Source organism: Belonocnema kinseyi, chromosome 4 (assembly GCF_010883055.1).
Source record: "Belonocnema kinseyi isolate 2016_QV_RU_SX_M_011 chromosome 4, B_treatae_v1, whole genome shotgun sequence".
In the NCBI taxonomy this organism is placed as follows: Eukaryota; Metazoa; Arthropoda; class Insecta; order Hymenoptera; family Cynipidae; genus Belonocnema; species Belonocnema kinseyi.
Window position 1 is genome coordinate 144,137,067 of NC_046660.1, and position 10,929 is coordinate 144,147,995.

General features: G+C 38.9%; 1 protein-coding gene across 7 annotated transcripts in view; it reads left to right on the forward strand.

Annotated features, from left to right (window-relative positions):
* LOC117171332 (phosphoribosyl pyrophosphate synthase-associated protein 2) overlaps positions 1-10,929 on the forward strand; it is a 228,065-nt gene that overhangs the window by 26,680 nt on the left and 190,456 nt on the right. Inside the window, exon 1 of one of the 7 annotated variants that reach the window (XM_033358552.1) lies at positions 165-234. The exons of the other annotated variants lie outside the window; for them this stretch is intronic. The gene's annotated coding sequence lies outside the window, so the exon portion shown is untranslated. Of the gene's footprint in view, positions 1-164; positions 235-10,929 lie in introns of those variants that run through there. 7 annotated transcript variants of the gene reach the window in all.

Consider the following 10,929-nt stretch of genomic DNA (forward strand, 5'->3'; position numbering starts at 1 on the left):
CACACACAGCGCCCCAAATATGACCCAAAAATAAAAAACTACATTTTTACGTTCATTATTGTTAATTTTTAGCAAATATCCGTAATCTTTTTCATACAAATAATTACTAGTGGACAATTTGAATATTTCCCATTAATTTAAAATTTTTTTTAATTGTTTACAGGAATGCAAATGATGTTTTTTCTTGAAATTCCCGGCCAATTAAGTGTGGATGGTTTACATCAAGAAAACAGTGTAAAAACAAAGAGAAAACAACAACATCAACAAATAGTTGCTTAGGATAACAATTTAGAAAAAGTGGACATCTCTGCCTTACTTTTTAAAAATTTTGAATATAAACGATAAATAATTGATTAAATAATTACATAATGTTTTTAGAACAATTTTCTACTGCAAACAATGACAAACCCTTACATTTAAATCAGAAAATACGATTATTTTCTACATTTTTTGGGATTACATAATTGTTTAAATAATTTGCATTTGCTTAAACCATTGGAAATTGTTTTAAAAATCATGAAAAATTTGATACTATTCCGATTTAACAATTTCTAATTCTTGGCGCATGATCTTTTTCAGGATTTTTGTCGTGGAATCTGAGAAGAGAGAAGAAACGTATATCCATCATGTGTACGGGCCATAATTCTAACTTTTCCTTGCATTTGCTTCTGGCTTTCGATAAAGATCACAATAAATCACCCGTCAATAATGATCACCTCTTACCATCACTTAAATTAGGCAAAACATTGCTCAATTATATTTTAATGAAAAATGACCAAAACTCTCAACAGAAATTGAACAGATTAACCGATATTCTTCCATCTTTTTTTTAATCGTCTCGTCGGTATGTAATGAACCTAATGCAGAATATTAAAATTAAATTTCTTAATATTTTTATTATTTTTAATTTGTCTCAACCAGCTATAATCTCTAACAATAGGAAAGTTGAGTGAGGTATGACAGGCACTCAATCTAAATCCTGGGCTCGAACCTGGGTTTACGATGTTTAAAGTCCTAAGCAACTTTTTATTGATGTTCTTTTCTGTTTGTTGGTTACGTTGTTGTAAACAATAACATTAAGATTTTAGCAGAATTTACTAGTCCTTGTAATCATTTAATATTTTGTTTAACTCATAAAATACGATTTCAAAAGTTTTTTCAAAAGGTAATTATTTAAACAAGTTATATTTGCTTAAACAATTAAAAGGTGGTTCATCTATTCCTTGTATACCGATTTACTTCTATCTTTTTTCATCGTCTCGTCGTTGTGTGATGAACCAAATGCATAATATTAAAATTAAATTCCTTAATATTTGATAATTTTTAATTTCTTTAAAGCGACTGTAATCTCTAACAATAGGAAAGTTAAGTGAGACATGACAGGCACTCAATCTAAATCCTGGGCTCGATCCTGGGTTTACGATTTTTTAAGTATTGTAGAATAAATAACACTGTAGACCACCTTTAGTTTCATAGCGAGGCAGAGATCCAAGTACTATGTTCACCATGAGTATACTCATGATGGCGGTTTGCTGCTTCCTAGGCGCAAAAATGCATCAATTTTCAATTAATTCGAATGAAACAAGAACCAGGCCATATTTCGAAAAAAGCTCTCTGGTCAGTCCTGTATTTAGGCATGTATATTCTGTGGTTTAAATATGAAATCATTCAATTCGGAATTATCGGAGAAAAGCTAGCCAGAGTAATACATGGGCTAATTTTAAAGTCTGAGGAAGCACCTTAAGGAGAGGCGCAGAACTAGTTAAGGGAAATACAATGTGGCGCTGTTCCTGAAGATACATTTAAATTAGTCCTTTTAAAAATTAAGTCTGAGCTTTATTTGTCTTACGCCCGGTTCAATAATCTGGGTTTCCAGCAGTATAGCTTGCCTAATAATGGCTTCCGCCTAATCCCAATCCAATAATCTTAATGATGGTTGTCGAAGTATATTTGTTGGTGAGACGGAAAATGAAAAGGGCACACCAGTCCAATGACCGAACGCTGAATAAAGTCGACGACGCCAAGTACAGTTTTTGTCGCGTTTACTCACGAGTCGCGCATCTAGACCGGCAATTATGCTAAGCAATAGCCGGTGCCAACATCCCCATGTTAACGTGTATCTTGCCGGTGATTCTTCCCTCCTTCCTGTCAATGTGAAGTGGAATCGTGCAGTCATGTGTTGTTTTTGAGCGATTCACAAGCACCTAGTCGTGAATCTGTGAACCTGATCTTGTGGATGGTGTAGTGTGGTGGTGTAATGTGACAGCCGGAAAATTCGGCCCTGAGCGTGCCTGACAACGAAATAAAACATGTTCGAAGACATTAGTGGATGTTTTGTATCAATAAGATGATGTTACCCCCAGTCCATTCTACTCGGAGCTCCTGTCTATTGACAGTTTTTTTTTAATTCTGTGCTCGAGCAGGTACATGTTTTTAATTAACTTTTTAGGATTTCGTTAAAAATGACGTTGAATAGGCGTGACCAGTCTATCAATTTGAGTGCGTTAAGAAATACCACGTGACAACTGCCCACGCCTTAGACGAGGTATCACTGGGCCGAGCATGCCCCTCATTCCGCCTCCAAGTGACGCCCCTCCGAGGTTTAGACTGGTGGCTCACAAAAAAGTAAGTTCCACCTGGCCTATTCCTGTTGGAATTTCGGACAGGGGTTAAATTTATGGTCCACTGAACCGCATTTCGCACAAGGGTTGGCGGCTGTCTTACCCCAGTACTCGGGGGCAGGAGTCCGTCTTAACATTGGGTCTTCCTTCAGTCTCCTCCGCACCCTTTCCATAATGGAAGCGCCGTTAGGGGAGTCTTCAGTTCCCTCGGTGTCACTGGCCCTGAGTTGTGGTGGAGGCGTCCGGGTCCTTAAGAGGGGTGCGCTCCCGAGTTTTGGTGCACTCCATGCCCTGCGGCTTCGATTGCCGCGTTACCACTAGACAGGGACCTTCTCCTAAATTCCGCGTCTGACACGGAACTCGTGTCCGATTCGGCCTTCTTTACTTGGTCCTGCACAGGGTCAATCACGCCCCGAACGTATAGCGCCTCGAGCGTGATGCGGCTGTCTTCTCGTTGTCAGCCCACGTACTCGTGGTACCTCGCCTTGTATTCCTCCGTTCGAGGATCTTCGAGGGTGGCACTTTCCCTCAGCTGGCTGAGCACCACCCAGTCCCTCTCGATCAGGATGATAGGTCGACCGTCGATGTTCACGAGCAACATCTGAATTTTAATTTTTTTCCCATACCAGCTAGCCTGGAAATTGCTAATTCTTATTGAGACTAGGCTAACATCTAGCTACTGAACTCCTTGACGTTCAATCCTAACGTATCCTAAACTATTTTAATTGACTTACGTTTAGGAAGAGTACGATCGGTTCCGAAGTCTCTTGCGTCTCGGGCTCTTGATGACCTTCTGATCGGCCGATCGTTTAAGATTAGGTTCCGCGAGCCAAACCATTTCGTCCTCCGATTCTCCCTATACGGGTGGTTCCCCTTCCCCACCCGAGTCATGAATCTCGAGATGTTCTGGGACTAAAGCTACCGCCTCCTCCGGCGTTAGTTCCTCATACTCTGATGAGTCAAGGTCCACGTATCTGAACAAGTAAGAAACGTTTGCTCGAAACGTTTTGACTCTTTCTGGGGTAGAAATGTGCCGGTTTATTAACCAAGTCTCCTACTTTGAAGGCGACATCTCTGGGACCTTGGTTATAATATTTTGATTGTTCAAAAAATTCCTGATCCTGGTGCTTAGTAATTAGATCCCTGAGATGGGTGAACCTTGATATTCTAGTTGCATGGGATCCCGTCCTATATTTAAAAATGGCAGGGTACACCGTGTAGTATTGTGAACGGACGAATTGTATGCGAATATAACTCTTTTAGGTGTACATTCTATTCCCGGTGATCCTGCTCCACGAACGAGACTATCATGGTCTCAAGGACTCGATTAGTCCGTTCAACCGGGTTCGCCTGAGCGTGGTAATCCGGGCTGAACGAGCGGTGGATATTATACTCCCTAGATATCTCGTCCAATAAATTATTCGCGTATTCATGTTGACTGCATTCGCCTTCCTGAGACGATCCACCTCCATTCATTTTGTAAAAAGATCCTTTATATTACTAGATATTCATGGCCCTTTTTACTTCTTGGAAATGGACCCATTAAGTCCGTGGCGACTACAGCCCACGGCATATGAACTAGCCGGTGGCCCATTAGGTCTTTCGGGCCTGACTAGTCAGATTTTGTGAGTTAACAGGCTTGACACGTGTTGATGAAAGTACTGACGTCCTTAAAATTCTCCGCCAGTAGTAGCGCAACTATTCTTTGTAGAAAGTTTTCTTAATGTCCATGTGGCCGGATTTAGATGTTTCGTGCACCTCTCTCATTACGTCATTAATCTGGTCTTGAGATATGACCAATTTCCAGGCGTTCAAATCATCCAGGATTTCCTCCAATAAGGGGTTATTTTGGTATAGATATAACCGAAGAGCAACCACTTTCCAACTTTTATACATAGTGAGAGGGCTTATGACTGTTTTACGGCGTCTCTCATACCATTTGTCCTCCACTGGGTCCATTGGACAGCATTCTACTGGCATAGGCTATTTGTTTTTTTAGCGTTTTGCTTTTGAGTGATTACTACGCAAGACCGGTATTGCTGGCGTCTGTCTAAATAGCAAATGGGACGCTAAAGTCGGGATACGCCAGAATCAGTGATGAAATTAAAGCTTTCTTAAGCATCTGGAACGTAATCGTAATCTAGTTCGTAATCTAGTCGGTCGAGGGTATTCCAATATTGGCCTTGGCTTATCTTCGTCGACGTTGAGACCTGTATGATCACTACAAATCCCTGATATTGGACTTGTAACTTACAGAAGTCGCATTTATCAGGGTTAAGAGTCAACCCAGTTTCCTGAACCCGTTCCATGGTTTTTTTTTAAAACCAATAGAGATGCTCAACGAACGTTTTGGTCACGACTATGATATCGCCTAAATACGTGAACACGTACTTTTCTTCCCCCTCCTGAATCAAAGGAATTTGATAATACGCCTTATTTAAATCCGACGTCGAAATATATTGAGCTGAACTCAATTTTTCCAAGATCTCAGTCATAAAGGGTAAAGGATATGCATCTTTCTTGCTGACCTCATAGACTGTTAAAAAGTCAATCCACATCCGATATCCTCCATTTGATTTCCGAGTTATCCCGACTGCACTACACCACTTGCTTGATGAGGGCTCGATGATGTCATCGATCATCTTTTGGGCTTTATTTAGTAATGCCTCATGGACCTTTAGTCACATGCGGTAGTTTCTTTGTCTGATTGGAGAACTTCCCTGGGTGTCGATCATATGTTCGACAAACATAGCCGCAGGTAATTTCTCTAGAGGAGAGGGAAGCACTCACTTTAAAAATGCGTTAAGCTCATCCCGTTCCTCTTCCGCAAAGTAGCAATTCCTTTTTAACTATCGGGATCATCTCCGTCCACTACCCCGAAAGAAAATTTTATGAGTGGCTTGTCGCCCCTCCAAATTTCTCTATATCTCGCGTGGATTATAAGCCCGAAATTCTCTGCAAAGTCCGTGCCTAACAGGCACAGGTCAGCCAGGCCTGGTATTATTCGGACTACTATCTCGCGGCTGAGAGTTGCCAGCAACTCTCTGTATTGCCGATGAGTGGTGGTTGAGCCGGTCATGTTACTAAGAGCCGTAGTTGAATTTATTTGTTGATTTTTGTCATCGTATTGAGTGCAGTTTCCTTGGCAATAGGCCGAGTCACAACCTATTTGACTCAGTGCGCCTTACCGCAGTTGTGGCAGAATTTTACGCACTTAGTTGGTCATCTCTTTCAATGTTGATGATTACAATGACAGTTAAAGCAGGGTGTTTCCTGCTTATGTTAGATCTTTGCCTTGCGATTCCCTTTGGATTACTATTTCCGAATTGATACTTACCTTTATTCGACTTTTCCGAAGTCCATTGGTCCTTATTGTCAGCCGAGTTTTTCTTAGCTCGAAACGTTAGTAAGTCGAGAAGGACTTTTACTAGTTTATCAATAGTAGGTTTATGTTACCGAATTGTGAACGGATAGCAGCTTTGAAGCCTTTCTATGTAGGCCAAGCCCACCGGTTTATACTGAACCGTTCGGCCAGTAGGTCATCTAGCAGAAATGACATCGCCGTCAGCATTTCCTCATCATTGAGGTTACACACCTCTTTTTCGCTTTAGACTCTATCCAGGAAACTTTCTACGCCGTGCTTTGAACAAACTGTTGGAATGGTTGAGTTGAATAGCAACCCCCTGTTACCGCTATTGTACCATAAATAGGGGTGCTATTTGAAATTGGCGGGTTTGTCACACCTTCTTGATAGTTGGGCGTATTTGCAAAGTTCGGAACCAATGGTTTATGGTCCCGAATATATTATGGAATTTTTTCCGGCCTAGGCTGCGTTACGCCTGATTTATCTGATGTCATTGCGATTTGCCTTGGCTCTCTCTTTATAAGCGATTCATCGAATTTCGGCTGGAGTCAGTTTAGAAAATTTATTCACCTCCTTATTGTCTCTGCTAGACCAACGGATACCGCGCATGCCTGCCTCTTTCTGTAAGAGCCTAATGATCCGATCTTTTAAGATCTGTGCGAAGCGCCATGAGCTGTGACCCCTTTTGTTCAACAATTCCCTTAGTCCAGCCTCATCCATCTTCGTAATGGATTGAGGTACTTGGGATTCCAGCTCGTCCGCCATTTTGACAGTCTTTATTTTATTTACGGTAAGAAAATGCCTACCGCTATTTTCTTATCAGTTGTGAACCACACTTAAGTGTAATCAATGGTTTGACTTTGTTCGATCAGCATGCAAAGTCAAAATAACAAGTTTAACCTAAGACCGAAACTAAAAATGTTGATTTGAGTTTAAGTCCCATGTGAATGATAGATAAATTCTATATTATCGTAAATTTAGAGACTTGATATTTAATGCTTAACGCGTTTCTACTTTATCACGCCTGATTGAGCAGTGCGGTGAAATCTCCGCGATAACTCATAAAAATCGCTGTGATTTTTTTTCGTTTCTATTATTCCCTCGAGGTTTAATAAAATCCGATTTCTGCTTATTGAGTTAAGGTGTAAAAAATGAATTTGTATCCAAATAATTTTTAATTAATTAGATTTCATGGATTTAATTAAGCTTCGATTAACTAAACTTTTAGTCATCTAATTAATTTTAGATTAAGCAAATTTTTAACATTTCATTAATTAATTGAACTTTAGTTATTTAATTAATTTTTGATCTACTACTTTAGTTGTTTAATTAATTTCCAATTAATCAAATGTTATTTATTCGATTACCCTATAATTAATTAAACACATTTGTTTTATTAGTTTCTGGTAAATTGAATTTGCTTTATTTGTTTAATTTTTTAATAATTAATGGTCTTTGTTTAATTAATTAAACCTTAGTTATTTAATTAATTTTTCATTATTCTAATTTTATTTATTTAATAAATTTGCAATTAATTAAATTTTATTTTTTAAATTATTTTTTTATTTTATTAACCTTCAATCATTCAGTTAATTTCCAATTAATTAAATTTCCTTTATTTAATTAAGTTTTAATTAATTAACTTCGTTTATTTAAATCACTTTTAATTAATTAAACTTCACTTGTTTAATTTTTAATTGATCAAGTTTCACTTACTTAGTCAATTTTCACTCAATTAACTGAATCTGATTTATTTTACCATTTTTCAATCAATAATTTTCTTTATTTTTATTTAATATCCCATTGGCTAATTCTCAGCCTGTAAATATAAGTCAAAGGACATTGGCCACGTCTAAGCTAATTCGAAATTTATTTAAGTCAATTCAAAATAGTGAGCTTTAATTTTTTTTATCTTTGAATGATTGCCAAAGTTTTTCCTGAAGGGCGGCACATCGCTTATTACCCTAAACGATTAAAAGGTATTAAATGAGACTAATGCAATTTACTACTTGATGTTACATTATTAATTTTCTCCCCACTAGCCCACCACAGAGAGGGGTAGGACTAGAAGGAGACTGAGCAAGGATGATAAATCAGCCGTGTAATATAATCTTATAAACATTTTTACGGGTAACAATGAAATATCTAGTCTTATTACGGTTGTCATTGCCTCATATAAAATAATTAACCCAAGAAAATTTTTCCCAGTGGCCTGGGGTTTATATTGTGTGTCCAACAAACAAACTGAACATTTAAGTGAACCTATTCGCCTCAAGTTTATACCCAACTTAAAATTAATAACTTAATCAATAGAAGGTTTAACTAGCTGAAATGGTACCTTCAAAATGGCGCAACATTTGTGACACAATAGGTCACACAAGATCGCCGCTATGTTGGAAATGTCACTTATTGAAATGCCACCGAGCATATTAATTTATTTTTATTCCCGACTACAAACGACCACTGGCAGCAACCGAATCCAAAAATTTTAAAGGTTTCTTTTTTGGTTTTGGCCTTCAGGTAAAGCCTTATGGTTATGAACCAGTGATAGCTTCCCAATTTTGAGAGCACAGATCACAAGGACAATCGCTTTAACCGAATATTTAGGGTACAGCTGTTGCAACTCCTTTTTGAGGTTTTAATACCTCTCCTCCTTTTTTCTTCTCCTTGGCAGTGATGTTGTAGTCGGCCGGAGGCGAGAATTCGATCAAGAATATTGTTCGTTTCTCGAAGCCTTGGAGAACGATATCAGGTCTCGAGTGTGCAACGGAGACGGCTGTCCGAAAATTGTAGTTCCAGAAAATATGGTTTTTCTTGTTTCGGACACTTGCTCTATATTCTTTGGAGCGTTCGGAAGGGCAGGGTAACGGTCAAGACCGTAAGAGCGACGAAGATTATAATAAAGTACTGTTAAGGTCGCATTATGTCTGTCGAGATACGTTGTTCTTGTGTGGGTTGGAAACCCGGATATTATGTGTTTTAGGCACTCAGCGTGTGCATGATACGCTGTGCACCTATGGCTGCGGACTTCTTGACATAAAATCCTGCCTCGGTATACTAAGGTGGAAAGGAAAACGTCCTGGCGTGCGAAAAGGAAACCCTCTGTACCTAAATTGAACCCTGGTGATCTGAGGAAAGCAAAAGTTTGCTCCTTCAACAAGGAATGTTTTTCTACATTTTTGTGAATGTTTTCGTGCATTTTCTTGTCGAGTAGCTGTTGGTGAAATTTTTGAACTTTTGCATTGCTTACTTCGGCTTTCAGAAGTGATTCATCTAGTTGAAGTAATGTACTTTCTTCACTTCTGATGTTAAAATTCGTACCAAGGGTATCGACTTTCTGCGCCGCGGCTTTGTAAAGGAACGCTCCTTTGTAAAGGAACGCTCCTTTGCCAATAATGTGGTGTTTCTTGATCATTTTTAGATGAGGGTCTCATCCATTTGCAATAGTGTAAGCTGTATGCAGAAAAATTTTTTTATGAAGATATTGCAGATTCAGAAGTCCGTGCTCGCCCGTACCGGCGTGAGATGTACAATCGCGGAACAGACGAATTGATATGCAAGCTCTTATGCATATGAATAATCATACCTACGTGTGGCGATATCAAGGGCTGTAAGCTCGTTCTTTGTCCATTGAACTATCCCAAAAGAGGCACGCCCAGGTATGTATAGGTCTCCCCAGTGCCAACATGTCTACTAACACCTATATCCACAAGCGCAGAATCCTTGGGAACGCCAATAATCTCTTCTTTCTTCTGATGATTTTTGACATGCTTATCTTTTTTCGAGCTACGTTCGTACATTTCTCTTCATACAGGCTCAAATTTTCGAACAATCCTGCTTGTGTGGAACAGCTGTAAAGATCTTATACAATGTGTTTAAACAAGTTATTGGCTGGTAATTCTCTGGTTCGGACAAGTTGCCTTTTTTCTATAGGATTAGAGGGCGTCCTAACACTAGCCACTGCGGAATGGGCGTTTCCGACTTTTAATATGAGGTGAATATGCGGGCCAGATCTGCCGTGGAAATGAAAATAAGCGTATCTGCAATTTTTGTCGAAATTGAGATAACCTCTTCACTAGGTTTACGATACATTACTCACATATGTAAAATAAAAATAAAAATTGTTAATGGAAAGTAGATAATTTTAAGAAATAATTGACCTTATCTTTGGGAAGCAGAGACTATGCAAATGGGAAAAAGCGGAACTGGCAAGTGGGAGTTCGCGCCTCCCTGCGCATGCGCGCCGTTCAGTTCATGCGTTCATTCCAAGTGGATATATTATTAATATTAATTGAAATTTAATTAGCTTTGGCTTTAACTTATTGTAGTGATAAAAAATGAATAATTTTCATAAAAAGTTGAAATATCTGCTAAGTTATTAATCGTTTGTACTCGAGCGGCGCAGATACGGCGACCGGCTGATTTGAAGTGCCAACTCGAACGGCGCTCGGTTTATTTGAAGTGTCAACTCGAGCGACGCTGCTATGTCGTTACGGTCTTTAGTAAGTCGATCTGTTTATTTACGATGTGTGATAAGATATTTGTCTCGGAAATACTTTCGTGGACTAGGCTCGGCTTCCGCTAATAACCAAATCTTAGCTCGGTTTAGTTAGCCTCAGCCTAGCATTCGCTTGAAAAAGTCTTGGTAGTGAATGTAACAAACTGAAAAAAAAGGATTACCCTTACCAAGGGAATTTTACTTGGCTGAAGTAAGTGATAAATATATGCACTTTTAATCAAAAAATAATTTCTTTAAGCCAGAGAAATGTTATTAGGATTAAGTTGAGATTCCTTTATTTAAAAATACGACCTATTGGTCGGAGGGAAATATTTCTTTAATTGCTATACAGTCTGTCAAGTTAAAGCGTGGGTGGCTTTACTCGCAGACGGTAAGGTGTATCGACATGATTTTGGTGTCAAAATATTAAGAAGAGCTCCCTCTTT